The 22,773-nt window shown below is 46.1% G+C and overlaps 1 long non-coding RNA gene across 1 annotated transcript in view; it reads left to right on the forward strand.

The window, feature by feature from the left end:
- Positions 1-22,773, forward strand: part of LOC148338900 (uncharacterized) — a 78,530-nt gene that overhangs the window by 29,829 nt on the left and 25,928 nt on the right. The window lies entirely within an intron of this gene.

Below are 22,773 nucleotides of genomic sequence, written 5' to 3' on the forward strand. Positions count from 1 at the left end.
CCGAGCGAGGCGATGAGTCCGCCGCATGCTAATGCACATGACGCGCTGTTCCGGGAATATGGATGTTTATGATTATTGGGACCTCTCAGTCGATCTTTTCATCTTTTTTTTTTTTCATTTTTTTTTTTTTTTTAACACTGCTCTCCTCTTCTTCTTTCTTGCTCTGATGGGCTTCTCGGTCCTCATAAATCTTTCAGCAGTGGTGTCCCCCGAGCCGAGAAACCGATCTTCTAATCCACTGTACATCCCGCGCAACCGGTGGCGTAAAAGCGGCGAAGCTTTTATTGCTGTTACCAAGAAAAGGTCAGGTTGTTTTCACCACAAACAAATTGGGAATGAAGTATTCTGACGTCAATAGCGTTAATCACGTTCAGCTGCATTTTTTTTTTTTTTTAACAGGAGAATATTCCGATAGCTCTTTTTGTAGCATTTTTAGAAAAGTGGGAAAATTCCACTTCCTGAAATGAGTGCACCCCCCCAACTCCGAGTCGGATATATCATCCCTCTCGTTATTGTGCCTGAATTTAAATCGCACGACATTCATGCAGAAAACCACCTTGATTTGTTTCTTTTCCAATAACAAGTCGGGCTTGAGGCTTGAAAATCAACCCTCCTCCCCCCCTGAGGCTCGTCCTTGCCACTAAAACTCTGTTTGTCACAAAAGGTACGGCTATTTCTTATCGCGCGCCAGGCGACTTCACCGCCAAACGAAGCAGGTGATGCGGTCATCAGATTAGAGATTAATCATTTGGGAAATGTTAATCTCCGGACAAACAAACTGCACATTTTCGCTATTTATTAGAAGATGTACATTTTACAGAAGACACAAAATGGTTGCGCAGCCATTCAGTGTTTTTTTTTTGTCAGGTAAACAAGACTGGCCTCTTTTTTAGTATCAATGAAGCATAACCAAATCAATTTATAAACAGTCTTATCTCCTCACAGGCACAGCAATAAAGCAGGAGCGCTTAACTGTGTTTATATAAAACGACCACTAAGCCAAGCTTGAAGCGACCGCGTGGATAGGAGCACTCGCGTTTCTCCGTGATTTTGTGTGCGACTGTGTGTGCGTGCTCGGAATTTTCGGAGTGTCATTTCGGAAAATTGAGTTTTGATAACTGACAATTTGTTCAGCTAGTGAAATGTCAAGAGTCCCCAAAAAGATTGATGAAGTGCATAATAGATGTCTCAGATTGACTCTTTCTGCTGTGGGCTTCTTGAGTCCCACGTGCACGTCGGACCACCAAAACGGCCCCTGAAATGAGATTCCCCCCCCCGATGCATGCACACATACACGCGTAACACACACGTGCACACCTCCGAAATGGGAAAACTTGAGCCCGTCAATTGTGATTTCTGTCGGAAGTGTCCTTCAAATAATGGAGGCCGCTGACTGCGGTTCCGGTTCATTTGCGAGGCGCTGTCGTCGCAACCGCGCTGGCTATGCTAATCTGGTCTGGTGCTGATGTGGAAATCTACGGTATGGTGATACGGTCTCTGGTCGGTTCCAGCAAAACGCAAGGTCCATAAATGCAGGGTTGCCTGAGTTTGGTCTGGAAGGGCAGCTAAAGCTACCCATTTCCAAGTCAAATGAAATTTTATTCGTCCAGCCCTTGATCACAAAAGCATCTCAAAGGGCTCGCATTTGACAAAGATCGACAACATGCCCACAAAAGCCGTCAAGGAATAACTCAAAAATGCGTTGGTGGGAAAAAGAAGAAACGGGACGGGACCCCAGATGGAGGAATTCCACTTTCAGGCTGCAACGGATGCTGAGTGTGAAACATTTAACACGTAGTAGGTTGCTCAACAATGTCACTTCTGTTTCGGGAAATGGAGCAGCACAGCTAGACGTCTGTGAAAGCGGTTCTTGATCAGGCCCAAGCTGACCGACTGCCCCTGTGGAATGCTCACTTGGTGGGTGCAGAATCCAGGCAGCAACAACCTCAGATTTGATCATCACCAGCTTTCCCTGTCTCCGAGCAGAGGAGTAAAGGACACGAGAGGAGAAGCGGCAGTAAAACAGGCCAAAAAAGAGATGTCGCGAGGAAGGCGGGGCTAGAGGCAATTTGCAAACTAGATTTGCGTTAGGGCTGTCGCTTGTATAGCGCTTTTCTACATTTGGTCCTCAAAACGCTTCACATGGTGAGATCATCTACGACGCAGCTTCAGGAGCAACTTGAGGTTCAGTATCCTCCCTAAGAACATTTCTCTTTGGCTGGGGATCAAACCCCCAGCCTCTGAGTTGGGAGATGACCACAAGGTGGGTTAGGGAGAGGGTAAGGTTTAGGTTTGGGTTTTAGCTGTGGTAGGCACTCAAGGCCTTTGATGCTTTCTCGGCTGGCCTAACATCATCAAGAAATCATGATCATATTCTTCACATTAATATCATATATATCCGAGTGTTGAATTTTTAGGTGAGAGTTTTTATCCAATCAGAATTCAGCTAGCTCATGTTGCCAGGCAGATTTCATAATACCAGTAGCACGCACTATTTGTCCGAGGCCTTCACATCCAATCGTACGGGACTCACTCTTCAATCAGATCACGAGTTGATGACAGTAAGGCCTTCTCGCTGGCCTTAGAGGGCGGCGCTATGCGGAAGCTAGGTGGTCCGACACTCGCTCAGTAATGTGTAAGGCAAGGCGTTCCAGAGTTCTGGAGCCTGAAAAGAGAATGCTCTAGAACTTGCGGAGTTGTTTGCAAGTCTCAAGTCACTAAAGGACAAAGTGCAAATTTCCCCACATCATATATCGTCACAATAAGATTTTCCTCCCCTACAGATTATCGTTTGGTAAATTTGTCCCTTTGGTAGTTTTCAATCCATTTGTCCTGCATCCGCCCGCATTAAAATGTGGCGCTTGTGACGCTCCTCTCTTATCTGCACAGGACGCCTCGGATGGGACCAAGACGCCACCGTGCTTAGCCACACGTGTAAGCGGTGCACCAGAACGTAACTTATTCCCCGCGCTTGTTTTCCATCACCATGAGGCACCTGGAGATTAGGCGCTTCAAATTCCAAACGAGACCTTTTAAGTGAGATTTGCAAAGCGGCAAGCGAGCAGTCATGTTTATGCTTAATTTCTGTTATCGTGGCGACGACTGAAGTCCAAGGCCACGCTCATTTTTTCGACAGATTCAATTTACCTTCTTGGTGGGTATTAATTCCGTTTCCTATGCGCGTATTTGTCATCCCTGCGAAATTAATAGTCGCCTCGTCTCCCGTGGTTTTCCGCTCTCTTCCATATGTGGCGAGTCGTCCCGCTGTGGGATTATGACGCACCTGAAAAGGACTGCACGCCAATGTGAGAATTTCCTCCTCCGAGTTGTAGCAACAGCCAGGAAATTGCCTCCGATTGGCCGCCTGATTGCACTATGATTATGTTGTCACTGGATGCTGTGATTATGATCGCCCGTAATTGCCGGTGTGCTTTAGCTGCTTTGCAAAACACAAACCTCTCCGCCCGCTTTCCAATGATGACACCTGTTTTCGCACCCTTCCACCTCCACTGGTGACTCGCCACGTTCTCAATCCAGCGAGCTCACTTTCAAACTAGGATAGATTTCATTGCCGTGACATGCGATGCGAGGAATGACAATCGAGTGTCAACTTCCGATTGTTCGTGCAGTGATCCGGGTTGATTTTGGTCAATTTTGGTCACACTGTTGAAACCGCGTTAGGATGAAAATTTCTCTACTTCAAGCCTCTTTCTGTGACCAAAACATCAGGGGTGGGCAAACTTTTTGATTGGCGGGCCTCAATGGGTTAAAAAAATTTGACAGAGGGGCCGGACCAGGAGCAGATGGATGAAGTGTTTTGGTCACCTCACCTCATCAGAGAAAAAAAATACATTCAATTTTAAATGAAAGTGAACAAAATATATGTCTTTGAAAAACCACAATATTCAGAAAATAAAACAATACAATTTATTCATTTAATTTTTTTCAAGTTCGTCGGGCCGGATTAAAATGTTTAACGGGCCGCTTGTGGCCCCCGGGCCGTAGTTTGCCCACGCTTGTTCTAAATTGTCCACAGGCGTGAATGTGACTGGTTGTTTGTCTATACGTGCCCCGCCTCTCAGCCTGAATTTTTCTTGTATTAGCTCCAGTTCACTTGTGCACCCCGGTGAGGACAAGAAGTCGACAAGGCGGCCAAAAGTTCATCTCAACCTTACTCGGCGAATTGAGCAAACGACAAAAATTGCCTTTATTTATTTATTTAATTTCAATTGTGAAAATTGATTTGAGACGAGTGATTTGAGTTGCATGGCCTTGTTAAAAAAAAAAAAAAAAATGTAAGTTGAGTGAAATATTTGTCGTACTTCATCCTGAGTGTTTTCTCAATGCAATTTCTCCTTTTTGAAAGAATGAAAACAAAATAAAAAAACAAGAGTGTTTTTTTTAATAACTGAACATTGTTCCTGATGGAACCGCAGTCGTGAAACACACTTCATCGCTTCTTGTCGTGGATTTGTTGTCAGGATTGATTGGGGCAATGTTTCTGTTTATTTCGAGAGAAAACAATGCGGGAGGAATTATGTTTCCAAGGCATCTGCACTGTTTAATGAGTCCGCCTCACTGTGTGTCGTCGTAATAAGCCGACAATCCAAGTTGCACGCTTGTTCGGGGTGCTAAAAACACTGATGTGATTATTTGCGCTGGCTCGGACTGACGCCGTGCCCCGTCGGAGCGACGCTTCAGCTGTCCACATTTGAACCAAACGGCGGACTCATTTGCATCTCATTAAGGCGACCTCCAGTTGCGGCTCCTCCTGAAGGATTCTGCTGGCCCGCGCCCCTTCGGAATTGCCCCGCTGCTTCGTGCACATGACTGTCTTGAAGGCGAGCTGATTAAAAGACGGCACTGTTCTTCAGGTCCAGTGAGTGACTGATAGACACACGTGTTCACTCTCTTCACGTCTGGGGTGCCGCTTGATTAAAGAGGCATGACTCGGACCCTTGATGAGCATATGGATTAAAAGTGGTGCGCCATTGCCTGGATAACTCTAATTGAAAGCCTAATGTGCACCGGCTGCATATTAATTAAAACCGCAGGTTATAGGCCCTTGGGGGCGCACCATTTAGGTCCCATTAAAAATTAATAACCTCGGTTAATTATTATTGTGGCGTGAATCCCGTCAGTGGACAAATAAGACAATTAGGTTGAAAGTAAATACTTCAACAAAACAAAACCGAAAAATATGGCACAGCATTTTTAAAGGCCGAAGCCATGTCTTTGGTAAAAGTATTGCTTTGGCGCCGTCTGGTGGCAATCCTTGTACCCTGCAACAATTATCTCATCAAGGGATGGACTCGTCTTATCGAAAAAAATGTTTACTCGCTACCATGTGGCATTAACCCAGTGCTTCTCAAATAGAGGAGGGGCCCCCGAGGGGGGGGGGGCATGGTGCGATGCTGAGTCGGGCACATATGAACCTGGGGACCGCGCTTTTTTTCCCGCCCTACTGTAATAAAGTGTAATTGCACCTCCACTCCAGTAGTTGGCAGTGGCGCTCTCCTTGCCCATTTTGCACAGCGAGTATTAACTCTACGCTGTAAATTTGAAAATGCTATTATTTATAGTTGAGGCCGAGAGTGGGTGGTGGGGGTCGCGAATTGTTTTCTTCTTGCTAGGGGCGGGGCTTAACAGAAAATAATTGAGAAGCACTGCCTTAACCGTTTCTCGACAAGGGAAGTTACTCTGGATTTTGTCTTGAAAAAAAATTAACAAGCTATTACACCATGTCAAGCAGACGGTAAGCAAAAAATAAATTATGTGTGTCAGTAATCTGTGGTAATTTTTTTTTTTGGGCTCTGTTCACAACGTTGCCATATAACACATCCACTGCGCAGGCGTGTTTGATTGTAATTTAGAAGGGTGCCACTCCAGAGGATCGATTTCCTCATATCACTGAACATTGATATTTTATTAACGTCGATCCCGGGATTTATGTTCGAGCAAGATTTCCCGTCCCACCCCCACTTTACAATCGGTGCAATCTAGCTGCGAAAAAAGCCCGTCTTCACCCCTCACTTATTTTATCCCTTGCCACTTAAGTGTAACTTATGGCTGTGCGCCGAGATGGTTTCAACGCATATATAGTTGATTAATGGCGTGCCAGCGTCGCTATCGAGCCCAATGCCATTCAGGGCTGCGTGGTGACAAAGGAGCTCCGTCACGTCGCCTGCCTCGAGCCATGATGACCTCCCTTCGTGTTGTCCTCGCCGTGGTCGCTTGGCATATGTTGACATTTTTATTTTTGTAACTGCCGATCAAACAGCCAGCTCCTGCTTTCTGTGTTGCATCCTCAATGTAAGACACGCCTCATTATCAACGAATAGTCGTTTGCACTGTGACGACGTGCGCACTTCCAGGTGGCAACCCACGAAACGATCTCAGTTTGCATTTAGAGTTGTATTTTGTTATCTGTAATCTCAATTTAGCGTTCTCAAAAAGACACATTAATTATCCAGCTATTTTGCTGTTCAAAGTTCCAGCGATTCCAGCAAGACATCTGTGAAACATGTAATTGATCACACAAGCACTTATTTGAGGTGTTAAAAGCGCCACTCGTGTCATTCTTAGATTTTAGCATGCTTGTACATCTTCTCATCCCCCGTTCGTGAGAACTAATACTTGTCAGAAATCGGTGGTGGGCGGTCAAGGCCTTCGTTGCTGGCCTATCATCATCAAGAAATCCTGATCATATTCTTCATATTGATGTCATATTATCGAGTTGAAATTTTAGGTTGGAGTTTTTATCCAATCAGAATTCAGCTAGTTGTGTTGCCAGGCAGATTTCATAAGAACAGTAGCATGCACAATTTGTCCGCGGCCTTCAGATACAATTGTGTGGGAATCTGTTCTGTCAAAGTTGATGAGCTTTCAGATTTGATAGACAGTTGTGATAGCCAATCAGATCACGAGGTGATGACAGTGAGCCTTCTCGCTGGCCTTACGTTGAAGGTGATGACCGCGTCTTGTGATTGCATAGATGGGACTAAGTAGGACTTCCCTGAAGGCCTGCGTGTGAAATGCACGGCCTGCAACTGTCAGACATGTCGCTTCTTCGTTGCTATGGAGAAGGTAGTTACTGATTTCGTAATGCGGAAGCCGTTGCAAGCAAGCTATTTATGCGTGGGTAGCACAGCACCGGTAGGTGACGTGAGTCCAATGACGATTTTTGTTTTTTTGTTTCTTCTGATACTTTCTTTTGACGGGCTTGGCATTTGAGTCTGTTTTGCTAATCAATATGTATTAATGAGGCGCAAAATATTGATTTTGACCCATAAACAGCCAAGCGAAACCGCTTATTTCGAGCCGTATAATGGAGCCACGTTCTCGCATTTCAACGATCAACAAGTTATTAGCGTGTGAAAGCACGCGCGCTTCTACTGCCGAGATGCGCAGTAGCAGCCTAGCTCAGCGACATTCCCATCAGAGGGTAGGCCTCTGCATTAAAAATAATCCGTAATTTGCTCTTTCATAAATAAAGTTGACTTTTGTCAGTTCTAAAATGTGTTATCGATACAGAACATGCATGATTTTTTTTTTTCTTAAACATGAGAAGCAACAACACTCGATGGTAATGATGGTAAAGCCACACACTCCCACGATGCATTGTGCGCCGCATTATATTTATTTAACTCATTCACTGCCGATGACGGATATAGAAGTCCTAAATTGCATTATTCTTGTGTGTAAAAAAATTTAATTTGCAGGTCAATTCTTGAAATAGTGATATAATCCCTATAATCATACATTTACTGACAGAAATCAGTTTTATTTAACTTTGGAAAAATTAAGTTCCTGATAATAAAACGGCCCCAAGAGGGCGCTTCGGTAACGGTGGCCTTCGCAAATACCCATCTCTTGAAGTACACCGGCCCGATAAATGATATCGGTCCTCATCACAGATGGAATATGATTGAACTTTTGAACCATATTTTCAGTTGCACTTATTTTACCCAGCGTTAACCTTCCCAAATTATTCAGTGGTACCTTGACGTCCAAGTTGTGAGCATAAAACAAGGTGCAACTGTGAAGGGAATACAACGGCACAAGCTTTGCCACTCCAGGTGCCACGCGGAAGGCTGTCTAGAAGCGTTAGTGAAGCCAAGTGTTGGCCAAGCCCGTCCGTACGGCAACTGTTGGATTCCTCCTAAGGATTATTCAAGGAGAAATGGCACCTGGCCTGGGGGGAAATCAGCAGCGCCTTCAGCCGGATTACTCCTGGCACAATCCGGACACGGTCTTGTTTGATGTCCCCCACCCATCCGTCTTGTATGTAGTCTTTTATCTCACTCTCAAGTAATATAGTCTTCACTGCAATTTAATAATGGCCCAGCCGAGCCTGTCAGCCTGCGTTTGCCCGTTATCTCACAAAGGCCTGTCCACTCCAGCAAAGAGCCACCCCATATTTGTGTGTGCGCTCGTGTGCGTGTAAGTGATTTCATGCTTGTGTGTGTGTTTAAGAGAGAGGGCGAGTCGTGAGCGAGCGGAGACGACGGGGAAGAGATGGCGAATCAATTGATGTGCGTTGCGTTCTGTGCCATGTGGCCGGAGCGAGGGGGGAGCAAAAGAGGGGGGGGGGGGGGGGGGGGCACAACACGACAGGCAGGCAGTCTATTTATCCATCACTGTGTTGTGTGTTTTGACCGCTTATCCTACTTAAGATCTAAATTAAGAAATAGCGCCGCTGATAGGACGGATGCTGCGGGCAGCACCTGAATGTGTGTGTGTGTGTGTGTGTGTGTTTAAGCTTGCTCCATCACAAGTGAAGAATTTTAACTTTGAATTGGATGTAAAGGCCAAATAGGATACAAATGCATTGCTCACGGCCTATTTAATCAATAAATTGATCAATCATGGTTGGGTCGGGTTCGGCCCCTTCGAGTGCCTTTCGATGAGATGTAACACGACAGCTGGGGGGGCCGAACGAAACCAAAATTTCAGCTTCCCAAGACAAATGGGAATGGAATGTTTCTGTTCCAGAGCACAAAGGGGCTCAAATCATTTAACGAGCGGCTCGACCGATCCCCGCAGCATAGTAATAAAAACAAAGAGTGTTAAGGACGTGAGATGTCTGCTCACGTGTTTGATCGGCATCTTTTTTAATGAAATTAATTGAAGAGGTTTCGTTTTGGATGTGAATCTGATGTCCCCATGCGTGTATTTCTTCTTTCTGTCCCTTTTAACATTTTCCCGTGACAGCTCAGTCCCAGAAGCTTGTATTTGAAGTACCAGCTTCCCATTTTTGTCATTCACTCATTCATTCTTTCCTGCTTATCGGAGGTCGGTTGGGGGACAGCAGCAGAAGCCTCGACTTCCGTCTCCCCAGCCACTTCGTCCTGCTCCTCCTGGGGTATCCCGAGGGGTTCCCAAGCTAGCTGGGAGAAATAGTCTCTCCAATGTGTCCTAGGTCGTCCTCGGGGCGTCTTCTCTGTGGCACATGCAGGAGGCATCCTAACCAAATGCCCGAGCCACCTCATCTGGCTCTTCTCAATGCAGAGGAGCAGCGGCTTGACTCTAAGCCCCTCCCGGAAGACCGAGGTTCGAAGGGAGACCCCGGACACCCTCGCTGTTTTCATCCGGGATCTTTCGTTCAGACCGTAGGTGAGAGTAGGAATGTAGATCTACCGGTAAATTGAGAACTGAGCCGGAAGGTGAAGCTTACTCTTAACCACGACAGATCTATACAGAGTCTGCATCACCGCAGATGATCCTCCATCCTCTTCTCACTCCTGAACAAGACCCCAAGCGACTTGAACTCCTCCACTTGGGGCAGGATCCCACCCCCCGACCTTTTCCGACTGAGGTCCATGGTCTCAGATTTGGAGGTGCCGATTTTCATCCCGACCACTTCACAATCAGTTAAGAACTACTCCAGTGAGAGTTGAGGATCACGGCTTGAAGAAGTCATCAGTAACCACGTCATCTGCAAAAAGCAGAGACGTAATCCTGAGACCACCAGACCGCGTACCCTCAACACCTCGGCTACGCCTAGAAATTCTGTCCGTCAGAGTTTGAATCGGTGATAAGAGGCAGCCTTGGCGGAGGCCAACCCTCAACTGGGAACAAATCAGACGATTTGTTGTATTTGGTGAGACTGAGCCATCTCAACCACCTTCTGAATTAAAAACAACAACGGTAGCAATCCAGAATGTCCTCCGGGTCGAGTGAAAGCTGTTCTAGTTCCTTTAATGGATCCCTTTGCTTTTGATTCCAAGAGCTGAAAATCGTTGAAGTGCAAGCATGATCCAGTCCACGCAAGCACGCTGACGCATGGACGGCCCCTCGCCGGAACGTGAGGGAGAGCCTGTCAGCACGTCTGAATAACCCAAATTGGATGCACGGGAAGATTGACGGATGCCCCGTTTGGGGGGGGGGGGAGTCCTCAGGGACATCATTGCGCAGACTGATGAGTAAGGATGTGCAGTTGCACATGACGGATAAATCATAAATAGAGCAAATGTATGGGTATGCACAGAGCTCGACATGGCCGCATAATGTTCAAGGCTATTTTCTGGGGCGCCGTAAATGCATCTGCATAAGCGAGCGGATTTCATCTACCTCGCAAGTCGCAGGGCGTCGTGTCCAACAGCTCATTCGGCGCATGCTAATATATGACTGCGCAGGCCTCGCCATCATAATCACCCATAACACTAAAATGAGACGCATGACAGTAAATAGCAGTCAAGCCTTACAAAGACTATTTGGCACGGGAATGATTTTTGTTGCGAGCAAACACTTCAGATGCCAATAAATCAGACAGATTTCTTTTTTTTGATATATTAAGCCGCTCCTTTTATTGTCATGCCTGGGTGCAGGCTGCGCATGCAAATAGAAAGATATATTTACTGTGTGTGCGGATAAGAAGAGAGGGAGAGAGATGCAATTCCGCCATCAGACGGCAGATTTGTTTTTCAATCAAAAAAGAGAATTTGATTTAAGAGCAGAAAGTGAACAAAGCACTTTTCCCTCCCATGTATAAGCAAACAAATAAGTCGGGAAATGATCATGCGAGACATTTGTCGGTTATGTTCGTTGCGGGCTCACGTGCACTATGCCAGGAGTGTACTGAAGAATGGAACGTTGCTAGGGACACTTGGAAAAATTAATTTATTGAACATGCTAAAATCATTCACGCAAGTAATTCATAATTGTATTTTTGATGGAAAATGCATAGCGGGCCGCAAAATGGCCCCCGGGCCGCGGCATGGACACCGCAGCAATATGCAGTCGAAAGCTGGCCCATTTCCTCTCGGCCCCAAACTCGTCGGCGCTAATAAGTATGCAGAACACGAAGCGGCCATATGTGCACAGCGTGACGCGCCGTGACGAGGGTTCGGACGGCGAGCGCGCCGGCCCCCTCGGCATCTGCACGGAGGAACGCGACGGGAACGCCCCGCTGATGCGGGGGGCTCCGATGGGGTCAGCTCGACTTAATTGCACCGAGGGAACGTGTGCGCTAGCCCGAGCCGGCGGCACATCGTGCGTGGAGGGGTTGGGCAGCGCCGCCATCTGCCACCCTGTACCTGCTAAACCGCGGGAAGACTGGCGCTTTTCAGCTCTTGTCGACCTTTTCGCAAGGTTTGTCCACAACAGACGATCAGATCTGAAGTGAAAATGATGATAGGCTACTTTAAAAAAAAAAAAAATGATTGCGGGGCGGGTCTTCGTTGTTTGTATTAAAATGCATCGTGACGAGTGAGCTTGGACATGAACCGAAGGAAAGGGCTGCCCCTGAACGCACCGTCCACCTCGACACAAACGAGCATCGGTATGTGGCGCGTGACCGCACGGCTCAGATTCAAGAGCAGCAAAGGGCGCAGTTGACCAATGGGACTTTTTTTTTTTAATGTCCGTTTTGAACTGGGAGGAAAGACCCAGAAATGAAGGCCTTCACTCATATCAGCCTCCCGCTCCTCCATTTCCACTCATATTTCCCCGACGGTCCATAAAAAGACGGCCATTTGAGCGGGCACATTGATTTCGGGGCCGATCCGGCGATAAAATGGGCTCCTCTGCTTGCAGCTTCCTTAACTACCCAATTTGAGGGCCCCTGATTTGGCCGGGCTGCATGGGAACTCTAAATAGAGTTGCCATTCTGAAGGGAGTGCGCATCTTTCTTGATGACACATGGGACATATTGACACCAAGTGTTTGGGTCTCTCTCTGTTAGACTAATTAATATTCTTGCCTTTTGCTCAGTCAGGACTGAACTACAATAATCCCTCCTTTAACACGAGAGTTATGTTCAGAAAAAGATTAAATCCACTGATGAGCACAGTATTTTAAAACATCGTGCGTAGAATTCCGACATATATGCGTGGAAGGTGTCGGTATTACTTGCATTGTTGACTGTAATATCTGTGACGTTGAATGCGTGTGTGTCTTTAAAAGGCGACTTGTTGAGCGACGTGGTAGCGAGCGAATGAAGACCCCCACCCCTCCCCACCACTACTGCTACATCCCCTCTATCCTATCCACTTGTGGAGGGATTCCAGTTTAGTTATGTTTTGGCTGCACAATAAAAACATCCGCAATGCAGCGAACCCACGAAAGTGAACTGCCATCTAACTTTGTCCAACTAAAGTGCCATACTCGAGTGATCCGTAATTTGAATACACTAAGCTAAACCTTGACGTAGAAGGACCATTATGCAGCGTCGGTTTCTCTCTTTGTGACCTTGCGTAAAAGTTGCTGGTTTTCGCTCTTATTAAGGCCCAAAGGGGGCGTTTCTCCAGACACCCTCCTCAAGCCCGTGTCTTTTTCTGACCGTTAATGAAACATCGTCGGCGGCCGCGTGGCTTTATCATGATCTATGAATCTCTGATTTTGATGCAATAGAAAAGCAATCACTTGTAGCGAGTCTCAAGGCGACGCATTCGTCATCATGCCTTTGACACCGCCTGAGAATTGGCTCATTCTTTTCTATTAAAAGCGCTCATTTGTAAATATACGCCCGCCGACGCACTCGCTTCTTATTTTGATGTATGGAAGAATAAAGCAACAGTGCTCAGGTGAATGAGTGCCTGCCCGCTAAGCCAGAACTCTGGCGCTGCACCTGCGTGAGGAAATTGAACTGGGTGGAGCAGATGATGGAGCACTTTTGCTTAAATGTGCTGTTTGTAAATGCGTGTTGGATTTATTTTCTCCCGGCCGATGCATCCATTTTGCCACATCAGACAACACGTTACAGAGCGATGCCGATAACGTGCCAATACATTGTTGCTTTTTCATCCATCTCCCAACCGCCCCACCCCCCCCATCCCAAAACTCTTTTATTGCGCAGTGGATAAAGTCTTTAACGCTCAGTGGAGGAGCGCGGTTTACTGATAACGTCTGAGGTGGCGTTCAATAAAGTCAAAGGCTCGTGTAGGCGTGATGGTTATAGGACATTTCACCACCACGTTCACCAACTTCCAGGCGGCAAAAGCTGGCGCTTCCTCCGATCGCACGGCTCGTAAACAAAGCCTTTCAAGGCGGAGCAGTTGAGAAGCTTGAATGATGAGTTCACTCTTCTTCTCTACTGTCGTAGTTTGAATGTGTGGCAGATGGAACACTGGCTGTAATTTCAATTTCAACATTCAAATATAGACGTGATTGAAATTAAGACATGGTTGACATTGAGATGGAAGGTCTTGCTATTGAAGTTGGGGGATCGGGAAAAAAAAAAATAAATGGTCAGCCTACAATCATTTGTGAGAGAGCTTCGTCTTGTAAAAAGTTAGACCAGTGCTTCTCAAATAGTGGGGCAGGCCCACCTGGGATTGCGCTGTTCAGTTCTGCCGTACTCCAATCAAGTGTAATTGCACATCCATTCCACTAGTTGGCAGTGGCGCTCTCATTGTGTATTAACTCTACGATGTAGGTTTGTATTGCAACAAAAATGCGATCATTTATAGTTGTGGCGGAGAGTTGGTGGTGGTGTGGGGGGGCGAATTGTTTTTTTTCTTGCCTGGGGGGGGCGTAACAGAAAAGAATTGAGAAGCACTGAGTTAGCCAATGCTGGACGTTATATTTCCATTTTCGCTAACAAACAAGACTGATCACTTGAGTTTTATGTCCTTCAGATTAATGGCTAGCGTTACACCAGTGTGGAACGAGCCGGAACTTTTATTGCTGTTAACAGAGGTGGTAGACACATTTTTCAGCCATCGCTACAGCACGGCGATTCTCCTTCTTATCGAGATTCTTCTTTTTGTTCACTTCGCAAATATTCCTTTCAGACAAAATATTCAACACTGCCCTCTGCTGTATGGCAAAATATCACACCCTAGCGTAAACTAAATGAAAAGAGAATCTACTATTTCAGGTGCGACACGAGCACGCTGTGGTCACCTGGCACGTTAGCTATCATGTTTTGCTAATTTAACCAACGACAAGCGACCAAAAATGTCTTGAATTTTTGCGAGAATTTTTATCAATCTTCTATGTCGAACGTTAACCTAAACCTGACAGCAATGATATTTAATCCTTTCACTTCAGGTCAGCGGTAGTCAATCACTTTTGTGTCACCTGCAAGTATCCTGGCAATTGTTGTTTACAAACATAATAAAATGTCCAATAAGGTGTCAGTATGAGGGGACGTCGGTGCGTTAGCGGCAGGAATGTTCATCGGCCATCCCGGCAAATTGACGGCTCCCGTTAAACCCTTCATCTTAAACTTTCATTCTCATCTATTTCGGCGTATGAAACGGGCCAGTGAATGGTTTTGCGTTGGTTATGCTTGTTTTTCCTCTCACACATCCGTGACTCATTACAAAACCCGGACAATAAAAAAAAATGCTGAGTCAAGATTTGTATCCAAGAAGGGTGTGAAATTGATCGTCGTTGCGTTCCAACGTTTGATCACGCTTCTCACAGGGATGACTGACTGGGTGTCTGCTGTTCAATAATTAACGTGACACTTGAAGAGTCGGAGCTAGGTTTGCTTGCTTAATCAGGAATTGATGCAACATTCCAAAGTCAGGAAAGTACAAGAGACCAACGTTTTTTTTGTTTGTTTTTTTTTTGCGAACAACTCCCGTCTGCAGTTCTTTCCTGTAAGTAAGCTCTGTGGCCACTTCTGAAGCCTAATCACATTTGCGCAATGTGTTCCCATTTATATGCAGCCGTCTGAGTAATGCAGCAGCCGAGCATCTCTTTGTTGCATGCAAGTGCTTCGTAAGTGGGGTTACTTTAAGAACAATCGCATAAGGACATTATTATAATGGGATGCAGAGAGTCGGTGAAAGTAGCGCCGTTTGCCAGCCCACGCTTAGTCTGTTGTTCAAGAAAACGCCTCTTAAACGAGCCCTTCCTTTTTTGGTACGTCTGTCTTTATTTACTTTGTTTTTGTCGTTGTTAGGATCATGCAATTTGGGGTATAACCGTTTTATATATTATATTATATTTATGAGGTTAACTTTTTCACTTCCAGACGTTTTCAAAATAGCGTTCGCAATATTGCCAGCTGTTCTGGTGTTGTTTAACCAATATTTCAAGAAAAAAAGAGAAGTTTTTTAGATTTGTTCCATTCTTTAGCAATCTGCAGTAGAAACTGGGTTGTAAAAGGGAAAAAATATGGCTGGACGATTTATCGTTTTCGGACAGAAATCGCGATCGCAGTTGTTTTTTTTAAAGGGCTCACGTAGGAGGTCACACTTACCAGCCCTGTACTGATTTAAAAAAAAAAAAAAGCATTGCGCTGTCACCTGTAGTCCTGTAAGTAATTTATTTGGCTGCTGCTTGAATGCTAGGCGCCAAGCTAGCTTGCAGCGCAGCAGGATGGACTTTATTTGTACTATATGCAAGTCGTGCACAGCAGCAGCAACGAGTTGTGTGATGCGGATCCTCTCCTCCGTGGTGACAAATAAACGGCGCCACTAAAAAGAAGCGTTTTAAACGAGGAGGCGGACGAGGAATTGCTAAGCGTGCTAATCGTTAAATTGAAATACAGTCGGGAAAAACCCAAATAAGTGCTTCGGTGTGCAGTCGACTTGTAACAGAAGTTGGCTAAAACCACATTCGGGCGAAGAGCCAGCAGCTACGAACAGACATGTTTTATTTCAATCAATACATATCGAAACGTAAAATAAGACGACGGCTACGTTAGCAATTTAGCAGCCGCTCTCAGACCGGAACACGTAACAGCTGACGTCATCATGAATCAACATCGCAATATCAGTCGGAAAAATCTCAATTCCATTTTTTTCCCAAAATTGTTCAGCCTTCGGCACATGGTGAAGGTCGTGTCTCAATGTCGCCTCGCCGCTAACGCAAGTCAAACATTTTCTGCGACTCAAACAAACTTGACTTGAGGCCAACGTGACCTCCATGTGTTTCCGCCGCCACATTTGCGCCCAATCGTTCGTAACTATTGCCCATAAATATAGTCACCTCGAGAATGCTAACAATGCGCCGACGCCTTTATGCGGCCTGCCCGTTCCACCCATTAAGTCTTACACGCGTTTCGTTGTCACACTCCCGTGACACCTTGATTGGCCTCCCAGAGCAAAAGTGGAACAGCGTCGCCAAGTCGGCGGCGGGAGGCAAATATATTCCACCTGCGCGACTTTCATTTTCTCTCCGGTGTTTAGAGGCCTTCTGAAAATAGTTTATGTTCTGTTACTCCCACGCAAGACGAGAGAGCGGCAGACGTCTCCCGCAAAGATGGAGAGCAATCTGATATCTTGGCGAGGCGGCGTCATTTAAAATATGGCGAAGCCTTCTGCTTTGCTTGGGAGCGATGCTCTTTTTCTCCCGCATGCGTGCACCCAACACTCGCCTGTGATGCATAGACTCTGACACTTTGACAGATGAACAGATTTGGAGTCCTCGAACCACCGGCCTGTTCGATATATAGGCCAGAGTGACGAGAACGCGCGCGTATGCCGCTTTGATCCCGTCGATTCATTACTGCCCGTTTCTGTGGCCTTTTCAAGCCAATTAATTCCGCAAAGAAATCTCAACAAGTGAACAAATTTAACTCCATTTTAGATCAGAGGTAATTAGATTTGTTTGAGATGGTGGTTACAGCTGACTGGAGAGTCATTGTTCCTGAAATTAAATCACATTCAGATGATGAAGAATTAAGCGTCGGGTGCTAGGTGAATTTTAGGAGCTTTGTGAAAAATAATTCAGGATTGAGAAGGAATGAAAGGAAGACTTCCAATAGCGGACTGATTCGTGAGCGATTGAAAACGAGTCCGAGTTGTATTGAATTTTTGTATGCGTCGTGCCAAGCTAACCACGTGCTAACGAATCACTGGAATCAGCGCCGGTTCCCGTGTTTCCCGAAACGCAATGTTCCCCTGTCCAAAAGTGCAGAATGCAGACAAAATGTTCGCTTTGTCTGCTTAAGCAAATAATGACTCGGATTAATTAGCCCTGTTTCGGATATCCGGGGGCCAATACTCCATTAATGTGAAGTGAAACACCGTCGAAAATAGCCGTTAAGCTAACTCCCGGGTGAGGCGACTCCAGTGACCTTCTCTGACGTACACGAAACGGCGATAACTGCTTTTGGACAACAGGCACTTGAACTGAAGTTGTCGAGTTTCATGAACTGCTGCTAATTCCCAACAGGAGGTGGATGGTTTTCCGAGATTGTCATTTGCGGCCTTTCCCCAGCTGTACAAACTACTCTAAAAGAGTTCCCCGGTAATGTGAGGCGTCGCGACTGCTCACAACGGCCTGTTTGTCTTTATATAAAGCAACAACTTTGCCGAATGGGAACGGTGTTGCAGACAATGGTGATGACAGCGGCAGCGTAACGTCCCCCCGAGGAGAAAACATTAGCACGAGGGGAATATTCCGTTGGACACAAACACCACTCCAAAGAGATGTTGCTTTGTGTCCGCTAGATGAGGCAGCTGTTTTGTTTGTCAATGCCCCAAGTGGCCGAAAAGACAGAAAAAGGAAACGAGTGTAAAACGTGGCTAGCTTGCGTCGTGACAGCTGGAGAATGTCGCTTGAACACGTTCCTCAATAGCTGTCGGTGTGAATTGAAGTTGTAGCCTGTTGCGTGGCCGACATTAGCGACGAATGCCGTCTGTGAGGAAAGGCCGCCGTCTCCTTGTTGCCGTGTATAAATCTGGAAGTGACTGTAAAGCAGCTGTGAGTGTTTGATTTAGTTTTGTTTGGAATCACTTTTTAGGTTTGGTCAGGTACTTTGGAAAATGCCGCGGGGCAAACAAAGAAAGTCGATTTAAAAAGTGGTCACGGCCTTCTCTGCCTGCCTAACATAATCAAGAAATGATGATCATAATCTTCACATTGATGTCATGTTATATCCTAGTGTTGAATTTGTAGGTTAGAGTTTTTATCCAATCAGAATTCAGCTAGCTCGTGTCGCCGGGCAGATTTCATAATACCAGTGGCAGGCTTTCAGATACAATCGTGTGGGCGTCTATTCTGTGTCTCAAGGAGGCTTTTAGCATTGTTAGACAGTTGCGATAGCCAATCAGATCACAAGTTGATGACACTAAGGCCTTCTCGTTGGCCTTACGTTGAAGGTGATGTAATGCATCTTCTGATTGGATACGCACTCGTGAGGAGGCAGAGCTCTGCAGAATCAACGCACCAGAAAGTCGTAACTGGCGACCGTTCAAAAATCTCTAATATATTCTTGCTTTCTTAAAGAGAAGTATGGATTTAATTGCAGATGCACTTGCGACGCCATTTTCAAGACGGACCTTCCATCAGCCGGATCAGGATGCACGTCGTAGTCATGGTCAGGTGTGTCTGCGTGGCGCTCTTTTTCGGGACATCTCGCTTCCACTCAAACAACACATGGACAACTCCTCTCTATTAAAAAAAAAAATAATGGTGTCCTGGCTCTGATGTTGGCCCCCATGTCTTCTTTTAAAAAATGTGAGTGTTAGACGATCCACTGTCATCGAGTCTCCACATCTGAGGGCAAAAAAAAAAAAAAAATACGCTGATACTTGAATTGACAATTATTCTGACCAACTGAGACGTTTTCATCTGTACAACTCTCAAGCGAAGGCACCAGAGTGACCCGGAAGTTGTTTTGGGGGGGGGGGCGGAAGTCCCCCCGCCTCCTCTGTGGCATATCCCCTATTCATTGGGATTGCATCTTATCTTTCAGTTGCACGGCAACGGTCAGTCATCTTTGCTTTACGGTGTGTGGAAACCTTGGCGGAGGTCTGCGCTCTCGTCGTGCTATTCCAGTTCTGATGACGGTCACACATGGCTGGAGCCACTTCGGGGGTAGAGCGCATTGCAACTCATAAACACCCCCCCCCCCCCCGTTTGGCGCCATGCCACGGATGGTTGGGTAATGTAACCAAATATATTCGCCCCAGCTAAATGCGTGCCGACAGCGGGCCGCGCTTGCGGCCAAGGTAATTTACAACTCTAACAGGTATGACAATGCAAGCGGCTCTGTCAAGCCTTGTAAAGGTTAAACGGCCCTCATTTAATGAACCGTGGGGCCGTGATTTGGCTTTGTATAGGTCATGTATCGCATGCCATCGTAGCGCGGCTCTTCCGTCACGCGGATGTGCGATTGGGAGATAGATGGACCAAAAACGGCTCTCAAGGTTGTGAGCGGAGTAGCAAGCCAAGGACAGTCCGGAAGGACCTTGTAAAAAAAAAAACGCAATCCTCCCTCTCGACTCCATTAGACGGCGCGCTTCTCACCGCCGCCTCCATCGCATCCGCCATCTATTTTATTTATTTTTGCCCTTATTCTTATTTTTCAATTTGTAGGCCGGGGAAAGGTCAGGATTAGTTATCGACGTCGCCGCGTCCACACCGCACGCGCGCTACCCCTAAAGCGTTTCTCTCGAGTCCCTGCAGTGGTCTAATCTGCGTGCGGACATGCGGCTTTATTTCAAACGTGTTACTGCTGGTTTCTTCACATTTGCATATCCTGGCGAAGTTATATTGCGAGCGTTGGAGGTATGCGAATTACAGGCTTTGGTCCGCCTTCCCGGAGCTTCGTGCTTTTGCGCTTTTGCCATCCATTGGCAAGCTTGGTGATGATTCCCAGTTTGATGGCCATGTCTCACAGTCCCAGGCCTGTGAAATGATGATAGAGGAGCATGAGCCGCTCACCCATCAGTCTGGAGCTCTCGCTTTTTGCACCCCCTCCGTCACCTGCCGCCGAGGCTTGGTGGCGCTCAGTCCGACAGTGACGGATGTTCCTGCTCGGGCGTGCCTGCAGAACTCCCCCCCCACCCCGCCCCCGAAAGTCTCCCAAGCACCCGGTCGCAACCCGAGCGGCTGGCCTGCTGCGGGTTCGACTCAAACAAGCGATCGGGTGGAAGAGTTACTCGGAACAAGATTCGGATGGTGATTTTCAAGCGCTCGCAATTGTTATGCAGCAGAAGTCTGGAGTTTATTTAGAGGATGCTTATCACATAGCTCGGAATTGCTATCTTGTCGAGACAACCCGTATCTCCGGCGCTCATCAAGCATCTCATCTATTTAACCAGAAGAATTTTGAGGTGCACAAGAACGATTAGACGTTGAAAAAGTCTGCTTCTTATCAGCTCGCTTTTGCCTTTTCTCTCTTTGTGAGACGTTTTTTTTTTTTTTAAAGAGACATTAACTACACCCTGTACGAAATAAATCAAACAAATGGATTAGCAGAGTTAAATAGGTGTCAGGCACCTCACTGTGCATTATGAAGACAGATCTGCCTCTTATGAAGGCAATCGGGTATGGAACTTATCATAACACAAATTAGGAGGGCTGCCGTGTTTTTTTTTTTTTTTTATTCCACAACCCAGGGCTACATTTCCATAAAAACGATCGGCGGCCGATTTTTATTCTATACAGACGCCTCCACTGTATTTTAAATATACATATATATGTAATGTCGGAATTGCCAAGATTAATGCGCTACTGGATTTGGAGATATGAAACGGGGTAATGAATGTCATTAATGTGCAATGCCCTTGCGAGAAAGGCAGGGCGCGCTCGCAAATTGCTTTGGACGTGAAAAAAAAAAAAAAAAAGCCATTTTGTGGCCCCCCCCCCTCTAAAAAAAAAAAAAAAAAAAAAAAAGCTGCAATATTGAGAAAATTTGGAGATTTAAAAGAAACAAAAGTGATGGCGAGTATTTTTTTTTCAAATTCAGAAGTAGGGGGGGTGTTGCCACGGACAAGTAGAAGATGCTGGACCTGTCTGCTGTCGTAACATATTTGGATCAAATGGCGCCTTGTAAAAAATTAACAAATCCAAAAGCTTGGACGCTGCAGTGAGCTGTGACAGTGCTGACATGTCAGCTTATAAATTCAACATGAACTTCCTCTCGTTCGGTTTGGAGGTAAACTCTGTGGACACAGATATCCCTCCTTTGCACTTTTTTGGTCCGGGGGGAGGGGGGCGGGGCACACCAAGAAAAAATGCGTCCGATTTCAGGATGAATTCACTGATTCATCAGGTGACGCACGTCTCTTATTGTCAGGCCGCCGACCCTCGATGCCATTCTTGCACAGATGAGACAGCTGGTGTGTGAAAATGTCACGCCTGTAAAACTTGCCTCCACGTGGACGTGGGAAAGGTTGGGAAGATGCGAGGGAGGAGGGGGGAAGGGGGGGCAAGCCAAAGGGCCATTAAAAAGTGTGATCATTTATTTTCACTCCTTGGCCTAATCCATCTCTCCGGGGAATGGTTCTGTCCTTATCCACCCAAGGCTACCAATCTATTCTCCCGTCTGTCTCCATGCATCAGAATGAAGCGTTGAAACAGTCAGACATGTTCTCGCCCTTCATTACCTGCTCTCTCCCTGACTTGTTTCTTTTTAGCCTCCCTTCCTTGTTTCCTCGATTTGCTCGTGTCTTCCTCTTGTCACCTTTTTTTTTTTTCCCCTTCTTCCTTTCAGCGCCCTCCTTGCTTTGACATGGTCACAAACGGGAGAAGGTTTCAAATCGGAGACTCGGATGTTCGCTGTCCACATTTTGGGGTTTAAAAATGTATTTTTAAATACACAATTACATAGAAGTATGAAATTATACATGACGGCAAGTAGTTTTTAAAAACTTGAAAAAGAACTTCCACCCTCACAAAACCTCTTTAGTGTCCTTGCATTGTTACAGTAAACGTTTTTGTTTGTAATGGTTCACTGGCATTTTTCTCTCATGTTTGTAAATGTCAAAATGTGAAGAAAATCTCAAATCAAAATCGCGATATTTGTCAGAAAAATCGCAATATAATATTTTCCTAAAATCATTCAACCCTATCTGACTCATTTTTGCATTCCCACCCGTGCTAACCTTGCGTTTTGAGAAGTATATGGATAACGGGTGTGCGGCGCACTTGTCTCGTCATTCGCCAGTGAGTAAAAGTCCAGTAAAGTCCAATTGGGCCGATACCTCAAGGTTAGCCGCGTCATTGTGTTGTCGTCACTTTGTGGAAAAGTGCTTCCTGTTTTACAACTCCTTTTGATAAACGACTCTACCGTCCCCCGTACAAAGAGCGAGAATATTTATAAAGCGCTAACAAACCGCCGCTGTCGCCATGCATCAATTTAGGCCCATTTCACTTTTGAACAACCAAAATCTTTTTTTTTTTTTTTGGAACGACCCACTTGAGTGTGCGGACAAGTCCGGACACCTCATCCTGTCTTACTATTCAAAGTCACTCGCGTTAACTCAATGACACTTTACAGTCATGTGAAATAAACGAAATTATTTGCGGGATGCCCAGTGGGATTTCAAAGACGAGCGCGAGGGTTTCATGCAAGGGAGGCCATTGTGTCCTCCATCCGCAAATGTTCCCGAAAAAGGTGCAATTCAGCCGGGTGCCTACTCG

The sequence above is a fragment of the Idiotropiscis lumnitzeri genome, chromosome 4 (genome assembly GCF_059441095.1).
Source record: "Idiotropiscis lumnitzeri isolate Australia: NSW breed Sydney's pygmy pipehorse chromosome 4, RoL_Ilum_1.0, whole genome shotgun sequence".
NCBI lineage: Eukaryota > Metazoa > Chordata > Actinopteri > Syngnathiformes > Syngnathidae > Idiotropiscis > Idiotropiscis lumnitzeri.